Source organism: Rhynchophorus ferrugineus, unplaced genomic scaffold (genome assembly GCF_030347505.1).
Source record: "Rhynchophorus ferrugineus isolate W39M unplaced genomic scaffold, kcgeb_rfMv2 rfM2, whole genome shotgun sequence".
Lineage (NCBI taxonomy): Eukaryota > Metazoa > Arthropoda > Insecta > Coleoptera > Curculionidae > Rhynchophorus > Rhynchophorus ferrugineus.
This window is the reverse complement of record NW_027472581.1, coordinates 6,698,643-6,712,912: the sequence shown is the minus strand read 5'-3', so window position 1 is coordinate 6,712,912 and position 14,270 is coordinate 6,698,643.

Below are 14,270 nucleotides of genomic sequence, written 5' to 3'. Positions count from 1 at the left end.
TTCTTTGGTTTAACAGGTCAATTGAAAAGTTCCCGGCCTGACACATAGATGGCGCTACTATAATTAAATCCATATGTTTTTAGTTAGCCCTAACCTTTTGTTAATGCGAAGTAATTTTTGTTATTGTGAAAAAACTGGATAAAAAGGAATTTTAGAATTATAACTATAGTAAAATAGTGACATTCAAAATGGTCTGTAACACTAGTTTGTTGCTTTATATGAATTATGGCATGTCGAAACATTCAATTGATATATATCAAATTAAATTTACAACATTCAGAACTATAATCCCGTCTTCCATGCAAACATATTTGCCGAAGTAATAATCATTGAATTAATAAATAGTAAACTATAAGTTTATAGCAAATTAAATGCTGAAGAAGCTATAAAGTAGCAATAAACTAAAATAATATTGTTAATGGCGTACTGAACTTGTTGCGGAAGATAATTTTAAAGCAACATTTATTTCCTATACTGTTAAAAGTTAAAGTTAAGACTTGCCAACATATACTCTGTGATTTCATAATGTTTTATAACTATGTCTTTCAAAAATTATGCCACGGTCTGGTTTAATTTAAAGCGCTTGAAGCTTATTAGTTAATAGCTATTTATTATCTAACTATCTTTGTTTCTTTTAGCTTAATATGTTAGATATTTTTAAAGTTATTAGTTAAACAACCGCCAGCTTGTTAGACTTTTTAGAGTCCTTGTTACATGTTTTGTAGTATATATAATTTACTAATAAGATTTATATTTAAGTGTGGTTACATAAGGAAGAAGTCAAAACTATAGTAGTATTTATAATTCGAGGTAACCGATATAATTAGAAATGGTAAAAGTATTCTATAATGTAGTAAACTGAGGCCTAGTATTTGATTCATGTGAGTTATAACGCAGCGCACTTATTTTAACTTAGTGAAGATTGATTTATTTTAATAGTTTATATCTTCCTGTATAAGCCAGAGTGTCTGAGGAAGGTGGTCAATTTATTCAGATTGCTTCTATCAAGAATGTCCATTAGAATGTCTCCAATACCATATTATTGTCTTAGTTGTGATTATTTCCTGCCTGGTGTCAGTATATACTTGACTGTGATTGTTGAACTGACTACTGTGAATATTTGGGAGGTACGTTTTCTTAAGATGAATCTATATGTCAGACAAGTCTCCTAGTACCATATTTTTGTCTTAGTTGTGATTATTTCCTGCCTGGTGTCAGTATATACTTGACTGTGATTGTTGAACTGACTACTGTGAATATTTGGGAGGTACGTTTTCTTAAGATGAATCTATATGTCAGACAAGTCTCCTAGTACCATATTTTTTCTTAGTTGAGATTATTTCCTGCCTGGTGTCAGTATATACATGACTGTGATTGTTGAACTGACTACAGTGAATATTCGGGAGGTATGTTTTTTAAGTTGGATCTATATGTCAGACAAGTCTCCAATACCATATTTTTTCTTAGTTGTGATTAATTCCTGCCTGGTGTCAGTATATACTTGACTGTGATTGTTGAACTGACTACAGTGAATATTCGGGAGGTATGTTTTTTAAGTTGGATCTATATGTCAGACAAGTCTCCAATACCATATTTTTTCTTATTTGTGATTATTTCCTGCCTGGTGTCATTATATACTTGACTGTGATTGTTGAACTGACTACAGTGAATATTTGGGAGGTATGTTTTTTAAGTTGGATCTATATGTCAGACAAGTCTCCAATACCATATTTTTTCTTAGTTGTGATTATTTCCTGCCTGGTGTCAGTATATACATGACTGTGATTGTTGAACTGACTACAGTGAATATTTGGGAGGTATGTTTTTTAAGTTGGATCTATATGTCAGACAAGTCTCCAATACCATATTTTTTCTTAGTTGTGATTATTTCCTGCCTGGTGTCAGTATATACTTGACTGTGATTGTTGAACTGACTACAGTGAATATTTGGGAGGTATGTTTTTTAAGTTGGATCTATATATCAGACAAGTCTCCAATACCATATTTTTTCTTAGTTGTGATTATTTCCTGCCTAGTGTCAGTATATACTTGACTGTGATTGTTGAACTGACTACAGTGAATATTCGGGAGGTATGTTTTTTAAGTTGGATCTATATGTCAGACAAGTCTCCAATACCATATTTTTTCTTAGTTGTGATTAATTCCTGCCTGGTGTCAGTATATACTTGACTGTGATTGTTGAACTGACTACAGTGAATATTCGGGAGGTATGTTTTTTAAGTTGGATCTATATGTCAGACAAGTCTCCAATACCATATTTTTTCTTATTTGTGATTATTTCCTGCCTGGTGTCATTATATACTTGACTGTGATTGTTGAACTGACTACAGTGAATATTTGGGAGGTATGTTTTTTAAGTTGGATCTATATGTCAGACAAGTCTCCAATACCATATTTTTTCTTAGTTGTGATTATTTCCTGCCTGGTGTCAGTATATACATGACTGTGATTGTTGAACTGACTACAGTGAATATTTGGGAGGTATGTTTTTTAAGTTGGATCTATATGTCAGACAAGTCTCCAATACCATATTTTTTCTTAGTGGTGATTATTTCCTGCCTGGTGTCAGTATATACATGACTGTGATTGTTGAACTGACTACAGTGAATATTTGGGAGGTATGTTTTTTAAGTTGGATCTATATGTCAGACAAGTCTCCAATACCATATTTTTTCTTAGTTGTGATTATTTCCTGCCTGGTGTCAGTATATACTTGACTGTGATTGTTGAACTGACTACTGTGAATATTTGGGAGGTACGTTTTCTTAAGATGAATCTATATGTCAGACAAGTCTCCTAGTACCATATTTTTGTCTTAGTTGAGATTATTTCCTGCCTGGTGTCAGTATATACTTGACTGTGATTGTTGAACTGACTACAGTGAATATTTGGGAGGTATGTTTTTTAAGTTGGATCTATATATCAGACAAGTCTCCAATACCATATTTTTTCTTAGTTGTGATTATTTCCTGCCTAGTGTCAGTATATACTTGACTGTGATTGTTGAACTGACTACAGTGAATATTTGAGAGGTATGTTTTTTAAGTTGGATCTATATGTCAGACAAGTCTCCAATACCATATTATTTCTTAGTTGTGATTATTTCCTGCCTGGTGTCAGTATATACATGACTGTGATTGTTGAACTGACTACAGTGAATATTTGGGGGGTATGTTTTCTTAAGATGAATCTATATGTCAGACAAGTCTCCTAGTACCATATTTTTGTCTTAGTTGTGATTATTTCCTGCCTGGTGTCAGTATATACTTGACTGTGATTGTTGAACTGACTACTGTGAATATTTGGGAGGTACGTTTTCTTAAGATGAATCTATATGTCAGACAAGTCTCCTAGTACCATATTTTTGTCTTAGTTGAGATTATTTCCTGCCTGGTGTCTGTATATACTTGACTGTGATTGTTGAACTGATTACAGTGAATATTTGGGAGGTACATTTTTTAAGAGGATTCTAAATGTCAGACCAGCGTCCTATCTTCAGCTGGGACACTATAGATTATTCACTTCTTTGTTATATCCATTTTTTTGAAGTAGATATTATATACTTTTGATTTCCCACAATTTATTTTCATACAGCAGGCCCCATCTTAGTTGGTCGAGTTTTCTGTAGAGTTCTGCTATGTGCTGCTTGTTTTCTAACTGCAAGGTGGACCGTTCGTCTATTTCCTCTGATTCCCACATGGGTCAGCAACCGCATAAAGGTTATAGACTTGCCTTTTAGGGTCTTCATTTTGTTGATATTAACCTTGATTGGTGGGTGTGGGTGTTTGAGATGAATTGACATGAAATTTTAAGCGAGCTTTTAGAATGTGTGGCGATTATATAATTCTTGTGCTTGTTGTTCTGAACAAAATCAAGGGAATTTTATATGGATAACAATTCAGATGTCAGAATACCAAAGATAAGTAGAAGGTCTTGTCCGGTTCTAGGTTGGTGTAAGTAGTTCCCACATATTCTTCTCTTTTTGCCCCGTCTGTATATATGAATTGATAGTTTTTAAATTTTTACTCTATTTGTTCAACCAGAATGCGTATCATTTGTGGTTTTACTTCGTTTTGGAAACTCTGTTCATTGATAAATTGATGTATATGCCTAGTGGATTACGTGGAATAAGAGTGTCGTTTGCAATTAAAGCAGGTGCATCCCAAAATCGATGGCAGGGCCTTTTGTACCTCTCATTTTTTGGAAAATTATGTTTCGGGAGTAATATTTTATTTTGATTCAGATTTCTCCTGATCCAGAGAGATTTTGTATATTTTAGCAATAGTATTTCTCTTCTGATCTTTAGAGATATTATTCCTGCGTCACTGTATTTAGTTTCTTACAGTATGGATGGGCTGCCGAGAAATAACATTGGCTGTCGTAATCCATTTTAGAGTTCTAGATATTAATTAAAGTAGTCCTGTCCCCTCTCCATTAGTATCCAGACAATGAGAGGAGCGCGCTAATATCAGCCATACATCTATCCCTTAGCTAATTTGTGTGTCACAACAGGTCAGAGGGGGACAAAGGTGACTCCAAGGAATTTGTGGGAGTCTTTATTTTTTATCAACAAATTTCTCATGTTAAAGGTGCTCTTTCAGGGACAATTTTTTTTCCTGCAGTAATATACACTTATATACTGATCCCAGGAAAAAGTTGGACAATTTTCTTTAGCCCAATCTGATGATCAGCCCAATTTGTTAGTTGTATTAAGTATATGCTCTTTATATTTTCTGATCAGTGCTCATTAGCCAGAATATGCATGGATGATCCATTGTTAGATATAAACACCGAATAGTAGCGCTTCCCATAACATGCCAGAACTGATGTCTTTATAATGAGTAATAAATATTTAACAATTATTGTTGTATTGTTATATTCAACAGTTTTTACCACTTATAGTTTGCCTTTATGGGCCTTATTAGATTTTATACCGTTGCACGGATAATTAAAATTATAATCAAAAAGCCCCATGCCTTGAGAGAAGTTCAAATCGTACAGATGCACAGTATAAAAACTATTCCTTTGCCTTTGCTAACAACTTATTAAACCGCAAAATTACGAGAGAATGTCCCTGTACAGTTGAAATAACATTTGAACCTGGTAATATTGACATTTTGATTCCTCGATTGTCTCTTGTCAATAACAATTTCTGCGTACCCAAGATTCTTATGCTTGAATGCTTAACTACCGTCTAATAGTTAAATACAAAATGTTAGGCCATAAAACATTTATATTGTTCATAAATTATTCCATACAGTAAAGTATGTCAAGCGTTTTCTTTAATAACTTTTTCGTTAGTCCATCTATATTTATGACATAAATATGTTTTTATTCATGTGTTTAGCATCTTTATTTATATTGATGTTTTAGTACTTTTTACGTTTAAATTACTAATTTAGTTATTATCAATTCTACAATATATATATATATATATATATATATATATATATATATATATATATATATATATATAAATATTCTAGATCACATATATATTACTAATTTACTTTAGTAATAACAATATATAAATACAATGAATGTACTTCTAATATAACCAGTTCTAGATGCCCTAATATCCATTAAGTTTGTGTTTTGTTTTGTGTATGATATGTTTATTGGAATTTCATATCTTTGAAATTCACATATTCTAATTATGGTGACGGCATAATTTTCATATATTCATCTTCTAATTATAAGAAATAAGCATTTTAACGCTAAGGGAAAGATCTATTGACCATTTTTATGAGAGCTATGTTTGCTGGGTTATTAATGCGAAGCTAAACGGGCTCACATAGTTTTCAGTTTCACAAAAATTTCTTAATAGAAGATACTAAGGAGATGCTAAGGTATAGGAGGAATCAGTGATAAAAATTTATATAAAAGGGATACATTACAAGAGATAACTTCGCTATAAGAGGAGTCGAAGCCTCAGTATTTCTGATAAAAGAAGCGTAGCTTTAAAAGTTTAGAAGTCTAGTCCAAAAGAATTATTCGTCAATAAAATTGGATCAAATCATCCCATTAAACGATCTCATCAATTATTGACATCAAGGATTCATAACTGGCATACAGGTATCGAATATTACGCTATATACTTCTCAACTGAATTGGTTAACGCCGATAAAAGCGCTATATTTATTGAAATTTAGAAGATTCATGTACTATAGTAAATATCTGTGGCAGTTGGTTAGAGAAACTATAGAAATTCAAGTATTTGAAAACAGTAATACTGGAGAAGAAAGTAGCATCCATCACTGAAGTAGTAGTACTTTTTTTGAGATGGTGCATGTAGATGAGATTAATAAAATCAAGTTTATATTGGAATCTATCTTCAGTTTTGAAAGTTTTTCTGTATGGCCTAAAACGAATTCTGTATATTTTTGTCATCATGAGTGATCTAAGATTGTCTGAAGAGAAAGCCATTGCTGTCGATCATAAATAGTGGTGAGATTTGACGAAGAATTAATCACCAAGATCAGAGTATTGGTTGAGAAATCTATACTCTCCCACAATGCCAGTTATGGATTGATGATGGCAGTATATAGTGATGAACACTGCTAATTAAGGCCATTTATCATTTTATAGTTTATCAGCAAAAACTAATTCATGATTCATTGGCAAATTCATGAAGAGGTGTACTTCGTAAAAATATTTGTGTATAAGGAAGATTTAATTACGAGTGTAGTAACTCGACAGTAGATTCTGTAGCGTGAATTGGTTAAGGGGTCGCCACTCTCATTTAAGCTATACGAACAAAATGATGGTATGCAAATCCATAATCAAGCTAATTTGGAAGTATGATATTTAATAATAAAGCGCAGCAAGCAGCAGCTATATAGAAATATTGGAACGGTTTCAGACCAAGAATTTAACGACCATAGTCAATGTTCTTTAAAGCTTGAGCAACAGGTATTAGGTAATACGGCCTAGATTATCTCGCCATCTGCTTTTAACTAACTGAATGGAATCGCTGTTTAACCAGTCGTCTCTTCTTCCCCGTATATAAAATAACATTTTCAAGTAGATTAATAGTTTATGTTTTTTAAATCCTTTCACATGTTATAACTGGCGCAGTCGGCAGGATTCCAGGGAGATCATAAGGCTGTTGAACAGTTTGACGTTGGATTGGCAATCATTCCGCAGCTACTCGAAGCATTTCTTGGTGTAGTTAGGTGGAGTTTGAGAAAAAGTATCGCAGCTGAAGCTATAAGGATACAAAAGGTGGATTGAAGGTGTTCAACGACTCCTAGTCATAAACTATTCCAGGTAAGAAACATTCAGGCATTAAAAAACACGCCTAACAGGTCAATTGAAAAGTTCCCGGCATGACCCATGAAAAGTTCATGGCACTACAAGAATTATATTCATGTGTTTTTTAGTTAGCCCAAACCCTCAAAAGATGCGTGTATAAATTTAACAGCTGTTGGGTCATTATTTTGTGAATTATAGAATTTTGAGTGAAGCAACTTTTGTTAATGTAAAAAAATGGATACAAAGGAATTTGAAGGGAAAAAATACAGTTGAAGCAAAAACTTGACTTGATATTGAGTTTCTAGACACTGCCCCAGGAAAATCAACCACCAAAGATTGGTATGTTAAGTTTAGACGTGGTGAAATGAGCACAGAAAACGGTGAACGCGGTGGACGCCCAAAAGAGGTTATTACCGACGAAAATATTTAAAAAATCGACAAAATGATTTTGAATGAACGTAAATTGAAATTGATTTAAATAGCAGACACTCTAAGGATGTCAACTGAACGTGTACATCATATCATTCGCGAATATTTGGGTATGAAAAAGCTCTGTGCAAAGTGGGTGCCACGCGAGCTCACTTTTGACCAAAAACAATGAGGAGTTGATGATTCGGAGCAGTGTTTGAGGATGATCAAGCATAATAAACCCGAGTCCAATCGACAGTAATCCGAGTGGAGTGCACACGATGAACCCGCTCCAAAGCGTGGGAAAACGCAACAGTCGGCTGGCAAGGTTATGGCGTCTGTATGTTGGGATGCGCATGGAATAATTTTCATTGACTACCTCGAAAAAGAAAGGATCATCAACAGCGACTATTACATAGCGTTATTGGACCGTCTGAAGGACGAAATCGCCGAAGACCGGCCGCATTTGCAGAAAAAGAAAGTGCTGCTTCACCAAGACAATGCACCGTGTCACAAGTCAGTGAAAACGATGGCAAAAATCCATGAATTGGGCTTCGAATGGCTTCCTCATCCACCGTATTCTCCAGATCTAGCCCCCAGCGACTATTTCCTGTTCTCAGATCTCTTCCGTCGAATGAAGAGGTGATCGCCGAAACTGAGGCCTATTTTGAAGCAAAGTACAAATCGTGCTACAAAAATGGTATCGAAAAGTTGGAGGGTGGCTATAATCAGTGTATCACCCTTGAAGGAAATTATGTTGAATAAAAAAAACTAATTTTGCCAAAAAATATATTATACTATGGTAGGCCAGAGAGTTTTCAATTGACCTGTTAAAGTATCAGGAGAGACTTGCACAATGTACAAAGGAGCTGGCGTTGGCACTGAGCACGCAAGCAACTCAGATTCATAGAGAGATGGGAGCTACGTCTATATATTGTAGCTCTCTCATTATAAGCATACAATAACCAACAGTTTAGAATATGGACAGCGCAGTGATATATTGTTCTGAAGCAAACTGCTACAGCGCAGAATAGAGAAAAGAAAAAATATTAGAATTTTTTTCATTAAATAGAAACGTTTGTTTGTAAAGTTAAAATAAAATAACGCTGTTTTATTAAGAAACAGAAAGATAAAATCCCGTATACTGACTAAAACAACTGTCAAAGAAAAGAAGCGTTATTTAAAAGAAATAGATCATTTTTTTAAAGGAAAAACACACACCGTATTATCTTCTATCTTCAAATGTTCCATAACAACGATCAATACCTAATTAATTTAGTACAGTCCTGTTTGAATATATAAGGGTATCTGCAGATATACACACTGAACACGTTTAACTTCACGTGTAGCACACGTGTGCATCAGGGCGATGTTTTAAGTAATTTTTTCTAAACGGAATTCGACGTTGACGTGTCAATGACCGGACGGACATATTCGTAATGCGGCGTGCGAATTTTTATCGGTTTAAGGTTTTCGGAGCGATACTCGTTAAAAATTCGACGTCGAATTACTGCGATAGGAGAATGGTATGTGGTCGGTAATTTTTCACATACATAAAAAAATAATTAAATAGATCCTTAATATATTATACGCGAAAAAAAGAACCGAACCTTCCCAAGCGTAAAAGTTGATGTTCCAATTCCCATTCTAGTCACGACATCAGTTAACTTGGTGAAGAGAACAGGGGAATATCGAGGATGTTGCCAGATTTTTCTTTTTTTATTGTGTCTTCCTAAATATACTGTCCTTTGTTTTTATAGTGGAAATTATATAGTTTTGTGTTATTTTTAATGAATTTTTATTATGTGTATTGAAATATAAGTACAGATACAAACTTCTGTAAAATAATATGAACACTTGAGATATACACATTTATTTATTAACACAATGTCGGGCAATTATTTGTTTTTAAGACAGTTACAATTTTTCACTGAATATTTGTAGAGTGAATAGTTTCCAATAGAATATTGTCCCATTCTTGTACCAAAACATTACCAATACCTCCAATTACTCTAATGATGTTGGCGATGGAATTCTACTCCTCGCCTTCTACTTTAAAGGCCCCTATAACAACCATTAGGTTCAATTATGTTGAAGTCTGGCTGAATATGCAGGTCAGTGAAGGTGTTTGATGATACTCTGATGATCCTCAAACCAAGAGCGAACTACTTTGTCTCTGTGTGTGGACGCTTTATCATGTTGAAATATGGATGTGCTAGTCATAGTACGTACTTTAAAATTGAGGATATCCAAATATTTATTTGCAGTAATGGTGTAAATAAGAAAAAAAGCTAAATACCATGATATTTACGCCCAACTCGTAACATACACCCGGCTGTTTGTTGGAAATAATATAAATGATGATATACCGGACAAATGTCCAGGTTTTATGACAATTGCAACATTTCTTTCGCAGATCAGCATTGGTTTCCGTGATAAAGAATTTCGCAAAGGTAACCCTTCTATGAGTGTTAGCTTTATAGAGTTCGCGTCGTACTGTTTTTCTCGAAACAGCATTACTCAAGTGAGCATTAAACTTGTAACTTTAGCAGCAGTGTTTTATGTTTTCCGACCCTAATTCTTTTTAATGTTGTTTGTCCTCTATCAGTTACCTTTGGATCTTGTCCGCTATTACTGTGTGCTGATGATGTTTTACCGGGTTTTGTATATGATGTCATTATCATTTTAATTACCACAGAACAAGTTGTATAATATGATGACTGAAATATAATAAACAAGAGTTGGCATTATTACGTGTATATAGGCAATATATACGTGTCGTGTTATTTGTACGGAAGCAGTGTTGCCTATAAACTACAAGATGTACTATATAGCATGGTGTCATATTATTTTGCCTATCCCCCGTGTATGCTACAGCTATGTTTTATTTTTCAATATATATCAATTACACACTTTCATTTTTTAGTGACAAGTGAGGGCTATAACGAGGGTGTTCAAGAATTTTCCGCCGCATTTCTTCCAATTTATTCCTTGTGCAGTGTGTTTTTTTTTAAACCAAGTTGGTAAGTGATGATGGACTGAAGTCCCCCATCCCTGAATTCTCTGACCCACGTATATATCGATTCTCCAGACAGTACCAGTACCATCCCCAAACTGTGCCTTCAAACGAATGAACATTTCTGATGGTTTAACGCCTTCATTGGTTAATGAAATTTTATGATAATGCGTTATGTAACAGACGAAGGTACTTCGTGTTCAGTCATGGCTGTACTGTGGACAGAACCGAACGCACCTGCTACCCACACCGGTTTCCTCCCTCCTCTTAACAGGTCAATTGAAAAGTCCCCAGCCTACCATAGTAAAACACATTTTTTTGGCAGAATTAGTTTTTTATTCAATATATTTCATTTCAAGGGTGATACACTGATTATAGTGACCCCTTTCGATATCATTTTTGTAGTAGGATTTGTCCTCTGCTTCAAAATAGGCCTCACTTTTGGCGATCGCCTCTTCATTCGATAAAAACTTCTTCCCAGCGAGCATTCTTTTGAGATCTTAGAACAGGAAGTAGTCGCTGGGTGCCAGCTCTGGAAAATACGGTGGATGAGAAAGCAATTCAAAAACCAATTCATGGATTTTTGCCATTGTTTTCACTGACTTGTGACACTGTGCATTGTCATGGTGAAGCAGCAACTCCTTTTTCTTCACCGTTTTTCGGCGATTTCGTCCTTCAAACGGTCCAATAACGCTATGTAATAGTCACTGTTGATGATCCTTTCTTTTCCAAGGTAGTCAATGAAAATTATTCCATGCGCATCTCAAAAAACAAACGCCATAACCTTGCCAGCCGACTGTTGCGTTTTCCCACGCCTTGGAGCTGGTTTATCGTGTGCAGTCCACTCGGATAACTGTCGGTTGGACTTCGAAGTGAAATGATGGAGCCATGTTTAATCCGTTGTCACATATCAACGAAAAAACTCTGGTTTATTACGCTTTATCTTCTTCAAACACTGCTCCAAATCATCAATTCGTCGTTGTTTTTGATCAAAAGTGAGCTCGCGCGGCACCCATTTTTCATAAAGCTTTTTCATACCCAAATATTCATGGATAATATGATGTTCACGTTCAGTTGATATCTTTGGAGTGTTTGCTATTTCATTAAATTTCAATTTACGGTCATTCAAAATCATCTTGTGGATTGTTTAAATGTTTTCGTCGGTAACAACCTCTTTTGGGTGCCCACTGCCTTCACCGTCTTCGGTGCTCATTTCACCACGTCTAAACTTAGCATACCAATCCTTGATGATTGATTTTCCTGGGGCAATGTCCGTAAACTCGGCATCAAGCGAAATTCCTTTTTATCAATTTTTTTCGCAATTACAAAAATTGCTAGAATTCACAAACTAATGATCCGACAGCTGTCAAATTTATACATGCATCTTTATAGGGTTAGGGGTAACTAAAAGACATATGGATTTAATTCTAGTAGCGCCATTTATGTGTCAGGCTGGGGACTTTTCAATTGACCTGTTAAACCAAAGAACACTTGAGCATCGAATCCTCTAGATCGGAATTACGTGCTAAGCTGAATATTTAAATTACCGTTTTTATTTGATTCCTCCTCGTAAATACGTAGAATTGTCATAAAGTATTTTTTTTAATAACCAATAGCCTATTGGGCTACTTGTTTTTAGTGTCGACTGGTCCTTATTCGATAGTTCACAACTCTGGTTTTAATCAGAATGCAATATTTTTTAAAGCTTCGTAACATAATAAACATTAAAGTATTCTTCATATATGGGTGATGCTATATATACCTGAAATTGTAATAGCTCTATTAACAGACTAAAATCCAATAAAATTAATATTATTTTATCACATTGTTAATATGTAATAGATCGTTAATCGGTCAACACGTATTAGGGCTCGAAATAATACACAAATTAAATGTTTACCTAACGGATATTCCGGTGCGTGGTAGTTTATTGTTTAACGTTATATAATAAATTGAAATCATTCAATTAATATAAACGCAACTAATTGAATGTTAAAGAGTTACGCGAAACCGAAACTGGTTTTGTATTATTATTTATTCCGGCGGTAATTAAATAACGTTTTTATTAATGGATCGGTTCGAATTGAATGACGGTGGCGAGCATTAAAATGTTACCGCTAATGAATTACTGCGTTTTGAGCGAAAAGGTAGTTTGGTTTTAATTTATCTTTGCGTCTCGGTATCGTCGAGATATCGAGAAAATTCCACATAAAGCGATAATCGTTCGTCGTTCGCTATATATTCGCTCGTTTTCATACGGATTTTTGATTTATAATGTTTGTTTTCGGAAATGGTGAAGATGATGGTCTGGTGTCGAGGTTGTATAGAATTAGCGTTTTGTTACACTAGTGTCGTTGCTTATTTCATTAAGGGGGTATCTAAATGAGGAGTTTTTGACTAAATTTAGTACACCTTACAATGTACAATGTACAACTATAGAAGATCACACATTTTGGTTCTCTCGAGTCAGTGTCAACATGGGTGTGGAGTCTTTTCTCATGTCTTGTTGGGAATCTCTTTTCCTATTTTTTATATATCATTAGGTATACTTAGTACAATCTTAATTTGTAATTAATTTATTTCTACTGTTCTGTTGTATTTGCATTACTACACAAGTAAGGCGAGTACAGGATTAATACATCAGTAAGTATTTCTCAAAGTAAGTAACTAATCTACTTAAGCTAAAGTTAAAAATATATCTACACACTAAACAAGTTCGTGTGATTAGATTCGCTTCAATCTTCTAATTTCTTGCCTGTTATCCAACAGCTGTATTGCTTCCACGTTGCTGTGGTGTTTCCGAGTATGTTTTTACCGGTTTTGAAACATGTGGTCGAGCGCTGTTGTACTGTAGAATAACATTGTTGTATTTTTGTTCGTATTCCGGCAGTTTTTCGCTCAGTGCTTGGCTCAAAGGCATCAGTTGTAGTCGATTGCGAACCCCATTGATGGTTTCATTAGGTTTTAGTAACTCATAGTATTTGACACCAAGCTGATCTCACCTAAATACCATGACCAGTTCGTTTATATGTTTTTTTTTTATTTGAATAATCGTAATGGATCCTTTTATCGTCACCAAAAACAATAGGATACAAAAGCATTCCAATGAGCTTTCAATATGAAGTTTGTTACAAATGTATCTGATATGATTTAATACAGTGTAACACCATTTGATACAGATACCATCTGTCTATATAATATGTACCTGGTCAATTGTTGAATGTTTACTCATTAAACATGAAAATTATAAAGCGATAAACGTTCGTCGTTCGCTATATATTCGCTCGTTTTTATACGGATTTTTGATTTATAATGTTTGTTTTCGGAAATGGTGAAGATGATGGTCTGGTGTCGAGGTTGTATAGAATTAGCGTTTTGTTACACTAGTGTCGTTGCTTACTTCATTAAGGGGGTATCCAAATGAGAAGTTTTTGACTAAATTTAGTACACCTTACAATGTACAATGTACAACTATAGAAGATCACACAGTTTGGTTCTCTCGAGTCAGTGTCAACATGGGTGTGGAGTCTTTTCTCATGTCTTGTTGGGAATCTTTTATTCTATTTTTTAT